Source organism: Capsicum annuum, chromosome 2 (genome assembly GCF_002878395.1).
Source record: "Capsicum annuum cultivar UCD-10X-F1 chromosome 2, UCD10Xv1.1, whole genome shotgun sequence".
NCBI classification, from domain to species: domain Eukaryota; kingdom Viridiplantae; phylum Streptophyta; class Magnoliopsida; order Solanales; family Solanaceae; genus Capsicum; species Capsicum annuum.
Window position 1 is genome coordinate 85,998,858 of NC_061112.1, and position 20,885 is coordinate 86,019,742.

General features: G+C 32.7%; 1 long non-coding RNA gene across 2 annotated transcripts in view; it reads right to left on the reverse strand.

Annotated features, from left to right (window-relative positions):
• Window positions 1-1,998: 1,998 nt before the first annotated feature.
• The window catches only part of LOC107858674, a 25,983-nt gene continuing 7,096 nt past the window's right edge, over window positions 1,999-20,885 (reverse strand). Inside the window, exons 2-3 of one of the 2 annotated variants that reach the window (XR_001671189.2) lie at window positions 7,296-7,453; window positions 1,999-2,228 (exon numbers count right to left, since the gene is read on the reverse strand). This is a non-coding gene — a long non-coding RNA (uncharacterized LOC107858674). Of the gene's footprint in view, window positions 2,229-7,140; window positions 7,454-20,885 lie in introns of those variants that run through there. The other variant, XR_001671188.2, reaches the window with a different exon arrangement.

Here is a 20,885-nt window from a genome sequence, read left to right on the forward strand (position 1 = left end):
TGATGACAACTTTGACCAGCTAAAGTCAAAGTTTCATTTAAATTCTGATTAAGTTAATTAGTGTGTAAAGTGTAATTTTTAAAAAAAATTTAATTTTTTAAAAAGTCCTCCAACTCCAAATTTTAAATTTTAGAATTTCTCCCCTTTTTTTATCTTTCAATCTTTCTTCTTTTTTTTCTCTCTCTCCAAATTTCTTTCTCTCCTTCTTCTTCTTCTTATTTTTTTCTCTCTCTAGATTTTCCTCTTCTTCCATCTTCTCTTCTTCTTTTTCTTTCTCTTTTCATTTTGTTCTTCTTCCTTTTTTAATCTTCATGAACTATTTTAAAAAAAATTGAGAAGTTTGTAAAGAAAATTTTTTGATTTCTTTTAAAAATGAATGAAGAAATAATTCAGCAAATTCAGCAACTACGAGAGTTGCTTTAGCAACTACCATAGTAGCTACAATAGTTACGGTAAATGTTGCAACAACTACTATTAGTTGTTGTGTTACAACAATTATCAAAATTGTTGTAGCAACTATTGAAGTTGTTGCAGCAACTATCGAAGTTGTTGCAGCAACTATGACTGTTGCTGGAGCAACTTTAATAGTTGCTACAGTAACTTCAATACTTACTTAATTTCTGGAAAAAAAAATGTGATTGGAGAAGGAGACCAAAAAAAGTGATATTTATGATAAAAAGGGAGGTGGTGGTGCTGGTGGTGACGCCGAATGAGAAGATGGTATTTGTTGCGGTGTTGATAGCGATGGTGGTGGCGGAGAAAGAAGAAAAATAGGCTATAGTTATGTAGAGGGAGGAAATAATAGTGAATCTGAAAGATGTGGCAATGGTAGTGATAATGATAGCGGAGGAAGAGGAGGTGGCGGCGGTGGCGATAACAAAAAGGGTGTGGAGGAGGAGTAGTGATGATGGTGTAGGGATCTTTGTGTAAATATGGTGTAGGGATCTTTGTGTAAATAATAAAAATTGAGGGTTTTAAAATTAGTGTCATTAACACTAATCTTAAAATTTTCACCTCTACTCAATATTTCAGGCTTGTGTCCCTCTTTTTTAGTTTTAAAACTTTTTTGTCACCCTTAATTAATTTGTCCAGATCACAAGATGAATAAAATTAACTTTTGAAATATGCAATAGTGGGTAAATTTATTCAAAAATGATCGGACCTGGATGACTTAAGAAAGAATCTTCCCATGCAGTGTGGCATTAAAGGTGATTGTAAGATTGGAGTGGTAAGGTATAGACATATATTAATAAGGTATCACTACAAGAAAATGTATATATAGCTATAAAATATATCGTAGCTAAATATAAAAAGTTTTATGGCTAAATACTTTAGCCACCAATTTTTTTTCCGTAGCATTCATAGCAAGAAGTGGCATGATTAAAAATTTATCACAGACTTTACATAGTCTGTGGCTAAGAACAAATACTTACAGCTACAAGAAAATTGTGTGGTAGCTGTGATGCTAAAAAGTTCTTGCTACGAAATATGTACGTATGGCAAACAATTTTACTCCTTTGCCACGACAAATAAAATTTGTAGCAATTTTTATATTATAGCACAGTGTATTCTGTTGTGGCAAAAGATTTGATTTGCTTGTTGCGAAAATATAAAATATGTGGCTATTCTCGTAATAATAATATTTGCATTTAGTTATGAGTTAAAAAATCTATAACTATAAAATGAAATATTTGTTACATGTATTTTTATACATGACTAAGAATTCATTCTTTTTGCCACGAAATACATATATTATAGTAGTTACTTTTTAAATTTTTTATGAAAAAAAATATAAATTATATTTTTTTTATAATTATATATTATATATAGGTTTAGCCACAACTACAAAATCTATTGCTAGAAATTGATGAATATTATCATAAGCATTATTAATTACACGAATTTCTCTAATATGTAATTAAAATAAAATAAATCTTAACAATTTCAATACTACAAACTAAAGAATTTTCCACTAGCTTTGTAGTAAGAAAAGTTACATAATGCAACTAATAATTCATTTTTATATTTCAAAATAATTATCAAATTACATATAATTGCATTATACAATTTTGAGAACAATCACAATACACAATTCTTTTTGTCTAGTTTGAGTCTAAAGCAACATAATCATCTCGTATCTCTCTGCTTTCATGGTCTTCAACTGCACTTTAACTTGACCAACATCCATCCTAGTTCGTCATTTATATGCTCTTAATCTATTACTCAGTCTGTCGATTATGATCAAGTATTTTAGCACCAAGAAAATCACGACCAATTAATTATATATGCAATTGTGTATATATAGAGATTTTCAAGAAGAAAACATATATGTTTAGATAATTCTTTTACAAAAAAATTTAACAAATAAAAATAAGAAAACTACAAACAACCAAAAAGGTATACAAATCTGTAGATATTTTAAACTTTTTAAACTTGTAGAAATAAATTTCAATATCACAATAATAATATATTCAATGTAATTTTATAAATAAGAGATCTCAAATTTCAATATCAATTTTAATACTCACACAGATAAATGATTACCTTTAGATTAACAAAAATATATATTCAATAAAATACTGATATTGTAAAACTTATCTTATATACTTGGAGAACTTTTATATTGTAAAACCTACCAAAACAAAAAAAAAAAAAAAAATTAACAACACAATGTAAAGCTTTCAAATCAAATCAAACAAAATTGAGATGACAATGGTGAGGGACGAAAGGGGAGGGAGGAGGGAAAGGGGAATCTAGGTGTTTGTTTAGTGGAAGGGGAGTAGGGTTATTTAATTAGGTTTTATAATTTTGGGGGAGATTTTGGTTCTTCACAATTTTTTTATTTTTTTGAGGGAGATTTTTGAAATTTAATTAAATTGAAAATAAATGGGGAAGGGAGGGTGGCGGCAGGGTGATTTTAGGTTGGCCAATTGGCCTTTATTTTCCTTGCCTAATATAATATGTATAATTTTTTCTTTTTTACAAATGGTATTGTAACTAACAAATGAAAGAATTATAACCAAAAAAATGAACCTAAAAAATAAAAATTATATAATGAAATTAATAGTAAATATATATTTTACTTTAAGTTAATGGATAGAGTTAAATTTTATGATTATTGTTAAATTTTATGATTATTTTGAATTACAAATTTTTAGTTTGAATTAAAAATATAAAAATATATGAATTTAAAATGAGTTTTTCTATCTTAGAAGTAAAAGTAAAGTCTACGTAATCTCTACTCTTTTTAAACTCCATTTTGTGGTTGGACCCTTCTTCGGATCCTATGCATAGCGAAAGCTTTAATGTATTGAGATGTCTTTTTTACTTTATGACGATATATTGTATGTTATTTTTCTTGTTGTCTATGAATTTAAAATAATTTATATGGATTAGAATGACAAATTTAAAATTAAAAAATTAAAAATAAGATAATGTTATTAGTATCAAAAGATCTATCTAATACATTTTATATGATACCGGAGAATCAAAAAATTATTTATAGTAACAAATGCTAATTACCATAATATTCCAAGTTTGGACATTATTTCAAGATAGAAACTTCAAAAAGAATAACAATCAATTTCTTTATAGTAACAACGTGAAATCAAATTAAGTATTATGTTATAATGGAATCATACTTTCACAATATTTGATTATTTCAATTTAAATTTAAATAAGAATACGAATTTTGAATTACTGCATTTTTTAGTTTGAATTGAAAATATAAAAATTATATGAATCTAAAATGAGTAGTACAAATTAAAATGTCAAGTTTAAAATAGAAAATTAAATGATACAAAATGTCAATACCAATTTATTTATTAGTATATGTATATTAATTATATTGACTACGCAATCAACTTGGATATATATATATATATATATATATATAATATAATCATTATTATATAATCATATTAATATAATCATTATTGTTAAATACTTAAGTATCAACTTATTATGTTATATATTATAGTATATATTAGTAAATTATCAAAGATAACTTCTCATTATTGAATAATTAATAAAAGGTAAAATACTAAATTGAAAACTTATTTAAATATTATGCAGGAAAGAATTACATAGAGAGGGATAGATAATGTAAAGTTGTTACAATTCAATTAATTTTTTTAAAAATAAATCAAATTGTGTGTGCGTGCGTATAATTTGAAACTTAAAAGTAAGATCTTATAAAATTTAATCAAGTTGAATGATGAACACATTCAATTACATTGAATTTTTAAAAGTAATATCTTAATTGATTATGTTCATGTCAAATAATAATTTTAAAAACACTTGTTTAGAATAAAGGTTGAATGAGAATTATGAAGTTTTTCTAAAATTTAACATGATTAGTTAATTAATTTAAATAAACACAATAAAGTAAGTATTTATTTAATTTATATTTAAGACTCACAATTTGTAAAATTGACATAAATCGAACAACTAATACCTTCAATCACATTTGAGTGATACATAAATTATTTCTGATCAAGATAAAGTTATTTCAGTGAGACTTGGAGAAGTTATATTTAAGTTCGACATAATTAGTTCATCAAAATTAATTAGATATAATCTCCTAGTTTTTGCTATTATAGTTAAAATTCACAAGTAGACATGTAGTATTGAATCAGATTGAATGATTAACACCTCCAGTTACACTAAATTAGTATTGCCATAACATATTTCAGTTCCTGAATAAAAATGAATTGTGAGCTACAAAAATTTATAAAAATATTAAATTTGTGGCTAAATCATTTCTTCACGATAAAAAAATTATAGCTAGTATTAAGCTAACTATTGTCACAACTTTTTAGTACTCAATGCTAAATACTTCCTCCGTTTCATTTTACTCGTCTTAATTTGACATTGCACATTAATTAAAAAAAATAATTAATAACATGACTACTTTACCATAATACACTCATCAAATGATGTTTACATTTTAATTTGGAGAAAAAATAATTAATACTAAGGGTAAAAAAGAAAAAAATAATTATCTTGCCGTGATTATTTAAAAATGACAAGTAAAATGAGAAATCAAATTAGAAACTTTGGGACGAGTAAAATGGAACGAAAAAAGTATTTATTAGCTATAATATTTTATTTTAAATAATTTTTTTATGGCTAAAAAATCACTATTGTTACGACAAGTTTCAACACATGACAACAATTAATAATTAGCTACAAAATTTTCTTGTATCAAAAACTTTATAGCTATATGATTTAGCTATTGCAACATTTTTTTATAACTTCAAGCAAAAATATCTATTTAGCTACAACATTTTATTTTAAATAATTTATTGTGACTAAAAGATTACTATCACTATAATAATTTTCTTAAAAAATAATAATTAACTATGAAATTAGACTATTACAAAAAAGATATGAAAATATTATTTAATTATTACAACAATTTTCTTATAACTTGAATTAAAAAAATTATTTAGCTACAGTATTTTATTTCAAATAGTTTGTTGTGGCTAATAAGTTACTATTACTACAATAAATTTTAACTCGTGGTAAAAACTAATTGTTAGTAACGAAATTCTATTATAGCAAAAAAGACGTAGTTATATCATTTAACTATTGCCATAATTTTTTATTGCTTCAAGCAAACAAAGATATTTAGCCACAATATTTTATTTCAAATAGTTTACTGTGGCTAAAAGGTTACTCTTGCTACAATAACTTTTATCGCGTGGCAAAATCATATGATTTTGCTATAAATTTTTACTGTAGCAAAAAAGTTGTAGCTATACAGGCAATTATTGTTTCGATTGTTAGTAATTGTAGCAAAAGTGAGTAATTAGCTTTGTCAGTTTAATTGTCATGGCTAAAAAATTTTACGAATTTGTAAATAGCTACGAAATTCAAAATTTTGAGGTTGTTACTAAGTAATAGCTACGATTTTCAAATTCATAGCTTAGATTTTATAGCTATAGATGCATTGTGTTATAGTGTGTGCTTTGGTGGAGGGTTGTATTAATATCTATAATCTATAAGCTATATTTATATCTATATCTACAATCTATAATCTATAATATATTAAAAGTGTGAATGGTCTTAGAAATATTGTTTGAACTTTTGTCTTTCATTAAAAGTGATCATCTTTTCACTATTTTTTTCTAATATTTAAGAGTTAAAATTAATTAAATATATTTATGGTAAAATATTTTCTTATTAGAACTCATCAGAAATTTTTTCCTAATTTAAGAGTTGAAATTAATTAAATATATTTATGGTAAAAACTTTTTCTTATTAGAAGTCATCAAAATTAATGACAACTAATATTTTTTCACTAGTTTAGTAACTCTAAATCAGCTAAATTTAATTTTAAGAAGATTTGAAAAATCTAGAAATAAATATAGAACCGTTAGAATAAGAAAAATTAAAGAAGTATTAGATTTTTTAAATACATAATAAAAATGTAATCAATGATTTTGCAAAAAATCTGACTTTTAAAATAAGGAAAGATTTTAAATATATATATATATATAAACCGTAACACAAATATGGTTCAAATTAATGTGTCTCTCTTAGCTTGTGGCAACAAGGGAAAGCAAAACTATATGACAAATGTAAAAGCGATGATTCATCAATCACTTGAAATTTGTGGTGGTAAAATATATATGTGCATATGTTTATGTTTATATTATTACATTAAAGTGTGAAAGATTTTTGAAAAGTAATTTGAACTTTTACACATTATTAAAAATTTGTGCAATAAACAAAATTATTTAATTTTAAATAATCAAACGTTACATGTGCGAGTCACGTTCTGATTAAACTAGTATTATCTAAAAATGTATACTACGTGACCAATAGGCATGAAACAACATTTCCCATGAGACCCGTAATATATGTTCCTAACTTTAGGTTGGATAAAGAGATTACGTTGGCAGTTAGGTTTCTTTCCCAAATATGTTGCCCACATATTATGTGGAGGAGTTTTGTTTTCTTTGGCTTCAGCTGTTAGAAAGCCACTTATCTAGATAAAGTCACTATACATAAAACTAGGTCAAATTGCGTCAAAGTGAAAGTTCAAGTGAATTTTGCATATTTGCTTAAAATCATACGTATGATCATAGTAGATGAATCCACTGGAGCAAAACGTATGACTAATGTGAGGATATAATATGATGCTCTATCTAAAATTCTAAATATTGAAAAAAACGCAAGTCACAAGGTCATAATGAAGAAGGATGCAGGAAATTACATCCCAACTTGAGAAATTATTACAACGAAGATGAAGAAGAAAAAGTTTCTAAGGTAACTGAAAATATAAATACCAATATTGCAGCTGCTCCATCTCATGGAGGCGCTAATCTGTATCCTCCAAAACTCTCTCAAGTGGCAAAGTGATTGGTGATTTGGATGCATCGAGGTTGAGGGTTCGACCCTGAGTATGGAGAAAACTTTGTTGGGAGCGTTGCCACCTTAATGGCCCCTGCAACGTGCGATTCAGATTAGTCGAGGCTCCAATGAGGCACCGAACACCAAATGGAAAACCAAAAAAAATAAAAAATTGTAGAGATTAAAGAAAAACTGTGAATGAAAAGAAGAGGGTTAACAATTCTTTAAATAACAAAAGAAAAAATGTTCACAACCAACAAGTTTGAATCTGTACAGGATGGGACAAGAGGATTGAAGAGGAAATCATAAAAAAATAATCGAAGGATGATAACAAGATCTATTCTGAGAAGCAACAGAAGAGTAGCACTAAAAGTTGGATCTTAAAAGTTGTTCATAGTCTCAGATGGGGTGAGAGAGTTGAGAATGAGATGATAAAGAAAGAGTTGCAAGGGTTTATACAACAGTTGAAATATGATATCATGCAGATTTATACACATAAAAGAGGAAGCGGGATAAGGAATGAAGTAAGTAATCAACGCCAGCACAAAGAAATAGCAGGGTTCCAAGTTCAACCTGATATAGTATATTCTCAAAGATAAAAAATATAGACTTATTTCAGGAATAAGAATAAGGTTGATGGAGACAGAAAGAATGCAGACACAATATCAAATAGGAGGAGTTCGCACATTCAAATCTGAATGTAGACAAGTTACTAGAGGCCAACAGCAAAAGAAGTCAGCAACAACACTACAATAAGACAACAGAAGTAGAATATGAGGAGAAAGCAACAAATTCACATTTAACAGAAGTACAAGCAAACCTGTAATTACAAAAAAATAGATCATGAAAAAGGAAGCGAGAAGTAACAAGAGATCAGATCATGAAGATAACAGATCATCATCTGTATTATCTAAAGCTACATACCATGATTTTTTGCAGATAGATAATCCAGGGGTTGATGGATGATAACATGATGCCTAAGACACAACATTTGACAGATGTCTTTCATAATATGAAGTTAAGTCTAGGTGTGTTACAGGAGCAAGTTTTGATAGTCGGTAAGCCAGAGTCACATAATAAAATTTTACATGATTTAGTGTCACATAATGTTTTGGAAGAAATAGATACTGGCAACATAAATAATAAGGTGATAGATGGAGATACACCAGCAGAAAAATATAATGAAGTTGATAAGATGCAACAAGCCTTAAAAGAGGCAGATTTATCACCAACAATACAATAAAAAGGTAAGAAACCAAGGGATAACATAGACAATAGTAGGCCCATAGCAGGGTGCCTAAAAGAGGTGTAAAAGCCAATTTCAAAGGAGTTGCAAAGCTCTGTATGAAAACTTTTCAAGATAATTCTCAAATTTAAAGATACAAATGGAGGTTAGGTATAAAGTTTGCTAACTACAATCAAAATGATAAAAGTTGAATTTTTGTTCAAGAAGATATCCAGGTTACGGTTAAATTTAATCAATAATGGTCCACTCAACTTAAATTTTTGAATGGGAGGACTCCTGTTACTACTGCAGTCTATGCAAAGAGTGATGTTGAGGAAAGGAGGAGTTTGTGGAATGATAACTATACGATGGTGAATTCATTTTCGGGTCTTGTACACACCGTCCGTCCCACTATGGGATGATGGTCGATGCACAATCGCAATGATCCGTCATGCTTCTTTTGGGGGCAAGTGAGAGTACTAGATCGAATACTTAATCTCGATGATTGTTTATTCATAGGCTATTATGAGTTTTTCTGATAGTGGGTCACATGTATAGGATCAATTGGGGTATTGGTCATGGACTAATTTTGTATCCAATTGTATAAAGGCGGGCGCAGGTCTATGAATAGGAGAAACTATCAGGCCCGACGAGCAGTCTGCAAAGTTGTATTCCTACTCGCCTGATCTATGTACATCACTCTCAGTGCGATGGAGAACACGTTGTGCTCTAACCTAAGTTGCCTTGTAGACAGAGTAACTATAAAAAGTGTGCCGTGCTTGATTCTTATGATAAGTGTCAAGTAGAAATGTAGTGATGTATTCAGTTGAAGCATCCTAACAGACCAGTAGACTTAAACCTTGTTCCTACATGACATGATTATTTTGATCACGCACTCGCTATTTATGAGTCATTGTAACACCCTGGGTTTTGACCCTTAAAAAATTTCTTGATTTTGAGCTCACTGGATATCATACGACTTGTGGGTACTAGTAGTATGATATGGTAAGGTTTAGGGTCCCTCCTATCGAATGATAATCAGCATAGTTGGGTTGCATTATGTCCAAGGTATAAATAGGCAACTTAGTTCTCGTATATTAGGGTAGAGGTGTACATGGCAATGTCATATGATGCCCTAAACTTAGCCTAGTAGATTTCGTCTAGGGTACGGGTTAGGGGTACTTCTTGTATATTAGGATACAAGTTAGCCCTAGGTGGTAGTGTGTTGGTCAGTACGGAGTTCTAAGATGGTGCTAGGGAACGAGATAAGGGTACCACTCGTACCCTAGGGTATGGTTTAAGGGGTGTGGTCGTACCCTTTAGCGGTCAAGTTTTCAGCTTTTAAGTTAAGGGTATTCCAGGCATTTACCACCCAAAAACCCGTAAGTTCCCATATTTTATAACACTTATGGCCCTCATAACTCACTTGGAAAGGTCAAAACACTCTCAAAATACTCGCTAAACTCTCTCTTGAAGATTGGGCTAGGGTTTTCTCGAGATGGTCATCTAGAGGCTTAAAGATCAAAATCTCTCTGTGAATCTTCATAAATAAGGCATGTTACTCCTCCCTCATTGTTATTTCAACTAAAGAAATGTTTTATGAATGGTTTTTATGTCATAATTGTGAGATGGTTTTGGGTTTTGAATTATATGTTGGGGGTTTTGGTATCAATGGTTGAATTATGTTTTCCCAAGTTTTTACTTATGTTTTTCATAATATAATGGTGGTTTGAACATGTGGGTGCATAGGAATGGTCAATTGGTACTTGGTTTTGATTTAGAAAACTATATGCCTTTAAAATGTTTGATAAAATGCCTATGAGGATGCTTTTATTACATAGTTGGACTTTCATTGAAAATATTGCATAGTATAATATGGTAATGGAACCTAAAATTGCTAAATGGTTTTAATAGCTAAATTTTAAGGCCTTTGTGTCCATGTTTTTTATTAAAAACCTTGTGGGGTATATGAGAATCCCCCAAGTGAATATAATAATGGAGCCTACAAGGTCCATAAAATCCCCTAGGTGATTGGCTAAGGACATTGCTTGCAAGCTATAGTCGGTATGACAATACCACTTCTTATAGCCTTGGTTAATAATACATGGATTTGATGGTTTGGTTCTGTTCTAACAATTCTAATTGGGCAATAATGGCAGGTTGTGATAGCTAGCCGTGAAAATGTGAGTCTAATGGACTGACACTGGAAACTTATGTTTACCGAAATGAGGATTGGTCATGGCGACTATATACTTATGGGTCACACGAGAATCCCCAAAGTTATACTTGTATATATGTATCATAGAGGGTAAAGGGTACATGGGAATCTCTGCCCCTATGATATCTCTACTACGTGTGGCTACATGCACTGGGGCCCGTTCAGTGAGTAACACTGGACCCATATATCCCTGGGTGGTTCTAGAACGGTTAAACTACATAAATCCAGGTTAATGATTTTAAATACATGTTAAACCCGGTTTTCTCCCCCGACATGGATTATATATATAGAGAGAGGGAGATTTTATATATATATATATATGGATTTTATATATATATATATGGATTTTATATATATATATATATATATATAGATATATTTATATATATATATGGATATAAATGCATATGTTTATTTACTTGGTTTTAAATGTTAGCATTATTTCATCCTTATCCTGAGTGAATGCTAGCGTTCAACCGCTAACCCTTCTTCGGGCGCTGTATCCCCACGCGATGCAGCAACCAGCCAACTACTCCTCCTACTTATTGATCGGAATCGAGGACAGTCGGTGTTGGATTGAAGTGGTGAGCTTTCATACTCTGGAAGGCTCCATTTCATGTCATGAATTTCCTTACACACTTTTGACATTTTCATAGACTTTGGTTCTTGGCTATGGTCGGGGGCATATCCCAACTAGATATTCTTTGTTTGGTTTAAAGGCTTTATATGGAGAACTGTGGACTTGGGTGTTGAATAATTTGATATATATATATATAGGGTTATTATTTTGGTTTGATTGGTTATTCAATGGTTTGACTTAGTCGGGTTTGTTTAGGAGGTAGACCTACCCCAGGGTCATTATATCTTCAAATGCGCCATCTTGTTATATGTTCAAAATTCATCCGATTCAAGGTCTATGTTGGTTGGTTGGATTGGGCATCAAGGGTGGTCTCCGGTCCTGGTTGGACTTGAGATGCCCATCACGGTAAGACCCTGGTTTGAGTCATGTCAAATTGGTATCATAGCCTAGGTTTCAGTGTCATGGTATGTCCACAAAGCCATGTTGAGTACAGTCTTACTTATGGGTGTGTTTTGTACCACACATATAATCAAAAGTCTACGAGGCATTTAGGAATGTCTCACTTTCTTGTTGTTCTATTTTCGGGTTATAGAGTCTAAGGTCTTGAACTCTTTCCTAAATCTTCTTTCGTTCACCTTTCTGATCATGCCCTCCCGACGATCTAAAGTTTGTGGGAACTTACCTGTGCTACTCGAGGATGACGTAGATAGGTCTCGTCTAACTTATAAGGCACAGACCCGATCAAGGGTCCTAGTTTCTGATTTTCCCCGTGTAGTTCTATCAATCTCCACTGACCTTACTTTGGAAGGTGACACTCATTCTCAGTTACCTCAAAGAGAGGTTACCAGTGCTGATTTTTGATGTTCTATTCATCTATTTACCCAAATAGTAGCATCTGTGTCACGCCAGTCCGATCCTATTGGTACTGGGAAAAATAAGGCAAAGTCAAGAAATAGGCGGAGCAGGCAGTCTCGATATTCTGACTCGGGGGTAAAGTTAGAGAATTAGTGGTAGAGATAGTGGAAAGTGGTATGGGCAAGAAAATTTGGGATGTTACTATCTGGTCGTCAGTGTCTGTTATCCTCATCTTCTGATGGATGTCATTTCTGGGCTGGTGGAGCTCGATCGGCCCCATCCTATCCTCCTTGCCAATTTTGTGGTCAATTGTACCACAATTGTTGTGAGGAAAGGAGGAATTAGTGTTTTAGTTATGGTCAGTTGAGTCACATATAGCAGGAGTGTCCCATAGGATTTCTGCTGGGGCAAATAGGATACCAATTACTACTTCTCTAGCTCATGCACCGAGAGATGCTGCTTTTGGTTTTGGCATTGGTCGGGATCGTCTCAATGCCCACACTATCCTTCAAGAGTCTGAGGCATCTCTTGATGCTGACACTGGTATGTTGAAGAATCTCTTCTCGTTACGTGTATTGTTTATTAATTTGAGGTCCACTCTCCCTTATGTGACCCAATTTATGACTGCGTATTTTGGTTTTCGTCCCAAGGTTATTTTGGACTCTTTTTCTATTTCTACCCCGGTAGGTGGCTTTGTGATAACTAAAAGAGTCTATAGGGGGTATGGTATCTATTGGTAGTAAGGATACTCTGGTGGTTTTGTTTGAATCGGATATAGTAGATTTCAATGTCATTCAAGGGATGGATTAGTTGTACTCGTGTTATGCGTCCTTAGATTGTCGAGCCCATACAGTTGTCTTTAAGTTACCTGGTGAGCCCGTTATTAAATGGGAGAATGGCTCCCAATCCCCTAAGGGGAAGTTTACATCGTATCTTAGTGCTCGGAGACTAATCTCCAAAGGGGTGTCTTTATTATTATCTGGTCTGGGTTAAAGATTCTAACTCGAAAGTTCCTTCTTTACATTCGGTTTCGGTGGTGAATGAGTTTATTGAGGTCCTTCCCGATGACCCTCTTGTTTTCCTTCTAATGGGGAGATTGAGTTTGGGATTGATCTTATTTCGGACACTTGTCCAATTTTTATTCCTTCTTTATAGAATGGCTCCGATTGAGTTAAAAGAGCTTAAGGAGCAGTTAAAGGATCTCTTAGATAAAGGTTTTATCCATTCTAGTGTTTCTTCATGGGATGCTTTCGCTCTTTTATGCATAAGGAGGATGGTTTTCCCTGGGAATATATGGGTTGTCGGTTGGTGAATAAGGACTTTAGGGTGTCCTCCTTGTAAGGTAGACCATATATGTATATTTTAATATGAGATACTTTGTTAGTAGTGCAGGATAATTGATAGACACTAAGTGTGAATCTTAGATATTGATGTTGATGAAGGGAGTATGACGCTTCAAAGATAGCAATGCAAGATTTGTGGAGATAGATTGGTTAGCTTGGTGGGGTGTGTAGAAAAAATGAGATTGATTGACTTTAGGGATACAAGAGTAGGAAGGTTGCGACATATAGGTTGGAGGTTCAGGTTGAACAGATGGGCTAGGGGCTAAGTCAATAAATGGGTTAGGGCATGGAATCTACAAGACTATGCAGAACTCTAGGTAGCATTTAGATGGATGAGGTTTTAGGTATAAGATAACCAAGCGTACCTAGTGTATGCCCTTGGTGATACCCATTAGAGGGGAGTATTATGCTCACAGATGTAATAAGATGAAGTTCGAGGGTTAATCTTAATTTTTCCTCTAGCGGTGGACTTCAAGGAAAGGTCGGGATGAATTTACTCCCATTTTAGCAATTTCTTTTCCCTCCTATCTCGGTTAGGAGGAAACCTTACTAGTGTTGCATGCATTTTAATATAGTTTATTCCTAAGGTTCACATTCAGCATTTGCCTTGTTCCTTGGATATAATTCTTGACATTACGATACATTACCTATGAAATATGCAGTCGTGTTTTTTTCGGTGTCTAGTCCTAAGGACTCCTACTATGGTGTGTTATGTCGGGATGATTCTTCATTTATGACCTAGGTGGTTGCTATGAAGTACCTCGTGTCTATTTTACCGTGTCTTATTTTGGGGGTCTAGCCTTGAGTAGTATGAGTAATTCTCATACTTTAGTTCCTCAATGACCCTTCTTATGTTATGGTGATAGCAGTTGTGGAAGCACAGTGATGTTTTGAAATGAGAGAAATTAGAAGTTCCTTGTAGGAGAAATTCTTGGGTGACTACTACAACCAAGGTTATGGAAAAGAACGAAAGGGTGAGGTAAGGTTATTAACCTGAGGAATAGTTAGGAGAGGAGTAGGTGGTGAAGTGTCTTTATGAAAATGATAGAGGTTGCCAAATCTTTGGAAGGATAGGCAGTACCGCAAGAGCAGAAGAGGTAGGCTCGAATGTTGTGATGGATAGATATACCAAATAGTTGTGTTGGGTACTGGATAATCTTGATGGGGCATGATGTTTTGCTACAGTGATTGGACGGAGTAGTATTTTGGATGGATGTAAGGGATAGAGCCTTGTGGCCTAAGTTAACTCATTTTAGCTCTAAATAGCTTAAGCAGGGAAGTAGTGTATAACTAGACTCAGGCTCTCGTAGTGATATGTCTCTGGGAAATTATAAGTTGAATTGGACCTGACCTCTAGTACGAGTTCTATTCATCCGGTATTCCATGTGTCCATGTCGCGGAAATGTATAGGTGGACCTTCATTGGTTGTTCCTTTAGAGGGCATTGGTATCCCAAACTCTATGTCCTATAAGAAGGTCCTGGTGAAGATCTTGGGTCGGTAAGTTCACCGATTGCTATCAAAAGGCATGGCTTCGGTGAAGGTTCTATGGCGGAACCAAAAGTTTGAGAAAGCTATTTGGGAGGCCGAGGAGGACATGAAGTCCAAAGTACTCATTCCTAATTTCAATTTTGGAAAATCGTGCTTGGGATATGTGTTGATCTTCTCATCCTTATTTTATGTCTTTGTTTTCTAACTTAGTTGAAGGGAAGTTTTATGCGTGTTAATGTGTTAACTCATGACTTTGCTTGCCTTTACCCGTCATTTAAGGATGAATGATCCAAGTGCGGAAGACTGAAATACCCTAGGGTTTTGACCCTTAGAAAATTTCTTGATTTTGAGATCACAGTACATCATACAACTTGTGGGTAATAGTAGTATGATGTGGTACGGTTTAGGTTCCCTCCTCTCATATGATAATCTGCATGGTTGGATTACATTTTGTACAAGGTACGAGTAGGCATCTTACTTCTCGTATGTTAGGGTATGAAGTGTACATAGCGTAGTTGTATGATGCCCTAAACTTAGCCTAGTAGATTCTATCTAGGGTACGGGTTAGGGGGTACTTCTCGTATGTTAGGATACAAGTTAGCCCTAGGTGGTCGTATGTTAGTCAGTATGGAGGTCCAAGATGGTACTAGGGTATAAGATCAGGGTACCACTCGTACTCTAGGGTGTGATTTAAGGGGTGTAGTTGTACCCTTCTGCAGCCAAGTTTTCAACTTTTAAGCTGAGAGTATTCCGGACATTTCCCACCCTAAAACCCTTAAGTTCCCACATTTTGTAACACTTCGTGTCCTCTCATAAATCACTTGGAAAGATCAAAACACTCTCAAAATCCTCTCTAAACTCTCTTTTGAAAATTGGGCTGGGGTTTATTCAAGGTGCTCATTTAGAGGCTTAAAGATCAAAATCTCTATGAAACATGTTAATCCTCCCTCGTTGTTATTTCAACTAAAGGCATGTTTTATGAATGGTTTTCATAGCATAATTGTGATATGGTTTTGGGTTTTGAATTATATGTTGGGGGTTTTGGTTGTCAATGGTTGATTTATGTTTTTCCATGTTTTTTCTTATTATTTTCATAATATAACGGTGGTTTGAACATGTGGGTGCATGGGAATGGTCAATTGATACTTGGTTTTGGTTTTGGAGAGTATATGCCCTCAACATGTTTGATAAAATGCCTATGAGGATGATTTTATTACATAGTTGGACTTTTATTGAAATCTCTGCATGGTATAATAAGGTAATGGAACTTAAATTGGTTAAATGATTTTAATAGCTAAATTTTAAGGCCTTGGTGGCCACGGCTTTGATTAAAAACCTTGTGGGGTACATGGGAATCCCCCAAGTGAATTTAATAATGGAACCCATGGGGTACATGGAAATCCCCTAGGTGATTGGCTAAGGACTTTGCGTGCAAGCTATAGTCGGTATGATGATATCACTTCTTATAGCCTTGGTTAATAATATATGGATTTGGTGGTTTGATTGTATTCTAACAATTTTAATTGAGCAATAATAGTGAGTTGTGATAGCTAGCCGTGAAGGTGTAAGTCCAATGAACGGACACTAAAAGCTCATATGTACCGACTTGAGGATTGGTCAAGGCGACCATATACTTGTAAGGTACGTGATAATCCCATAAGTTATACTTGTATATATGTATCATGGAAGGTGAAGGGTACATGGGAATCCTCTGCCTCTATGACATCTCTGCTACGTGGGGCTAAACACATTGGGACCCGTTCAGGGTGTAACACTGGACCCATATATACTGAGGGTAGTTCTAGGACAGTTAATCTACACAAATTCAGGTTAATGATTTTAAATGCATGCTAAATCCGGTTCCCTCTCCTGGTATATATATATATATATATGTATGTATGTATGTATATATATGTATGAATGTGAATGCATATGGTTATTTACTTGGTTTTAAATATTGGCATTATTTTATCCTTATTCTGAGTCCAAGCTAGCATTCAACCTCTAACCTATCTTCGGATGTTGTATCCCCACGCGATGCAGGAACCGGCAAAACTACTACTCCTGCTTATTGATCGGACTCGGGGACAATCGGTGTTGGATTGAAGTGGTGAGCTTTCATACTCCGTAAGGTTCTATTTCATGTCTTGAATTTCCTTACATACTTTTGACATTTTCATAGACTTTAGTTCTTGGCTATGGTCGGGGGCATGTCCCAACTAGATATTCTTTGATTTGGTTTAGAGGCTTTGTGTGGACAACTGTGGACTTAGATATGGAATAATTATGATATATATATATATATATATATATATATTGGGTTATTGTTTTTGTTTGGTTGGTTATTGGACGGATCAACTTGATTGGGTTGGTCGAGGAGGTAGACCTATCCCAGATTCATTATATCTTCAAATACGTCATCTTGTTATATGTTTGAAATTCATCCAACTCAGGGTGTGTGTTGGTTGGTTAGATTCAGCATCGGAGGTGGTCTCCGATCCTGGTTGGACTTGAGATGCCCATTACGATAAGGCCCTAATTTGGGTCATGTCAGTCACAATATGAATATACCTTGGGTGATTGGTGAAGACTTTAATGTTATTCTAAATAAAGTAGAAAAAATTGGTGGTTTACCAGTTTACCCATAAGAATATAAAAAATTTATTTGTTGTGTAAATCTTGTGATTTATCTGATATCAAATTTAAAGAAAGTCTTTTTACTTGGTGAAATGAAAGAGTTACTGAAGGTTGTATTTTTAAGAGATTGAACAGGATTCTTATTATTCAAGAATGGTTGGATTTCTTTATTAATGTGGTGATTGAATACATAGCAAGAACAAGGCCTGGTCATGTCCTCATATTGTTACAATATGGAGTTCAAAATGTTTATGCTATAAAACCTTTCAAGTTTTTGAAATTCTAGACTGAAGCTGAAAACTTTCAGAATATGGTAAAGGCTAGTTGGAGATCTCTGGGGCAAAGGATAATTTTATAAGTCTGAAGCGAAAAATGAAAAACACAAAAATGAATCGATCTAAATGGAGTAAAAAAAATTTGGTGACATGTTTAAACAGCTAATTATCAGAGCAAAAAATGTGAATAAAAAAAAGACTTTTTTTGAAGAATTTTCAACTCATGATAATAGGATGGTACTTCAACGAGTACAAACTGAATTGAAGAAGTACTTACATTATAAAGAAAACAGATATTCAGTGATTAACTGAAGGGGATAAAAATACTAAGCTTTTTCACAACTTAGTAAATGGGAGAAGAAAGAGATTGTCCATCAATAGAATTAAAAAAAAATAGTGTTAGATGGACTGAAGGACTGGAGAAAGTGACTGCTGAAGTAATTAAGTTTTTCCAGAACCAATTCTCTGTTGAGACACACAATGTAGATTTATCTATGATCAAAGAGATCCATACATTGTTACAAAGACAGATAATCAGATATTGAATGTTATGCCTATAGAGGAGAAAATCAAAAGAGTAGTTTTTGAATTGAACGGTGATAGTAGTAGTGGACCTGATGGTTTCACAGATAAATTCTATCAATTTTGTTGGAGTACAGTTGGGAAAGATATTATAAAAGTGGTTAAGTGCTTTTTTGAAGGTTCTACTTTTCTTAAATCAATTAATCATACTAACTTGATCTTATTGCCCAAAAAGAGAATGTTCTTACTTTCTTTGATCTAAGACCAATTAATTTGAATAATTCTTTAGACAAAGTTATTTTCAACATGGTTCATGATAACTTGAAGGAGATTTTGCCTAGATTCATTTCACCAAATCAATCAGGTTTTGTGAACGGCAAAATATTTCTGAGAATGTGTTGCTTGCCCAAGAGATAATTTGTTACACAAGGGAAAGAAAAAAATCTATCAATATAGTTATTAAGCTATATTGATACGGCAAAGGCTTAAGATTAGAGTAGATTGAAAATTTCTAATCAAAGTATTGAAGGTTATGAATTTTAACACACAACTGAAGGATAAGATTTAAAAATTGATAGTCAACAATTGATATTCAGTGCTTATTAATGATCAGACATATGACTTTTTTTGGCTCAATTAGAGAGGTGAAGTAAGGAGATTCATTATCTCTTGTCTTAGTCTTTCTTGTTGCCGAGGTACTTTCAATATCTTCAAATACATTATTTTTTAATAAGAGATTTAAAAATTTTGAGATGTTGCCGAGGTACTTTCAATATCTTCAAATACATTATTTTTTAATAAGAGATTTAAAAATTTTGAGATGTCTAAATGGAGTGATAGTGTCATCATCTAGCTTATGTTGATGATACTATTATCTTTTGTTCTGTTGATCATAAATTTCTGAAATTTAGTTATAAATACTCTAACTAAGTATGAAATGCAATCTGATCAAAAGATAAACAAAGAAAAAAATTCTTTTTTTTTGTTTTCCATAAAACAGCTTGTACAATTGTGCAAATGATTGAGGAAGTATTGATTTCAATAAAGAAAATTTTTCTATAATTTATCTTTAATGTCCAATTGGACATATAAAGAAACTGAAAATTCACTTTGCAGAATTAGTTTAAAAAGTATAAAATAACCTTCAGACTTGAAAGGGCAAACTGTTATCTTTTGAAGGTAAATGTATATTTATTAATAATATTTTACAGAGCATTCTCATCTAATTATTATCTGTTGTTGTTCCTCCTATGTTATACATGACTTGCATAGAAGTTTTACAAGATTTTTGTGAAACTTTAAATAGAATGGGAGAAATAGACATTGGGTAGCCTGATCTGAGGTCTGCTTTTCAAGAAGTGGAGGAGTTTCGGGATTTAGATCATTATTTAATATTTCTAAAGCTCTATTTACTAAATTATGGTAGAACCTCAGGACAAAGAAATTTCTTTTGGCTAATTTCATGTGAATTAAATACTGCAAGAGACATAGGCCTAAGTAGTATAATGGAGAGGAGGATCTCAAACCTAAAAATATATGATAGAAATAAGAAATTTTTTTGCTCAAAAAATTTGGTGGGAATCAAAAAGAGAAAGTGCTAGCACTTGGGATGATAATTGGACTCAACTAGAGACTTTTCATTTTATGTTACCTGTTACAAATGAAATGCAAGATGATTTTGGAAAAGTCAATCAGCTAATGTCAAATTTCAGGTGGAATGAGCCTTTGTTGCAACAATTTATGCCTAATGAGATTTATTCTCATATAGTTAATAACCTGAATGTCATCCCGGACTCAGACGATTGGGATAAAGCATGATGAACTCAGCCAAGTTCTGAAAAGTTCACAGTGGCAAGTGCTTGAAACTTAGTGAAGAAAGAAAGAAGGAAACAAAAGATTTATTTTAATAGTTGAATTAAATGGTTACCGTTTAAGATAGAATTTCTAATATGAAGGGTGTGCAAAAGGAGAATTCATATAAGAGAGGTTTTAATACAAAGGGAGAAGGTTGTTTGTTGTTGTTGTGAACCTGTGGTAGTGAAAATTAAAAAATTTTAGCACCTTTTCAATGACTATCCGGACACAAAAAAAGTATTGTGTAGTCTTATAAATAAAACTGGATAAATGGCCCTTTTGTACAACTGAAAAGCACCATTCTTAAATGGTTACAGGTATCGCTCCCTATTTTGAACCGGTGGAAAAAGCACACATGTGATGGCGTTTATGACTCTCGGGTTTTGAAAATCATATTTTAGAGTCCCCTCCTAATATTTTGGAAAAATTAGGAAAAATCATTTTTATGTAGAAAAACTTTGTCTTAGTCTTTCGAAAACATTTTGAGATTCTAAGTAAGGATTTTAGTTATTCGAAAGGAAGGTGTTA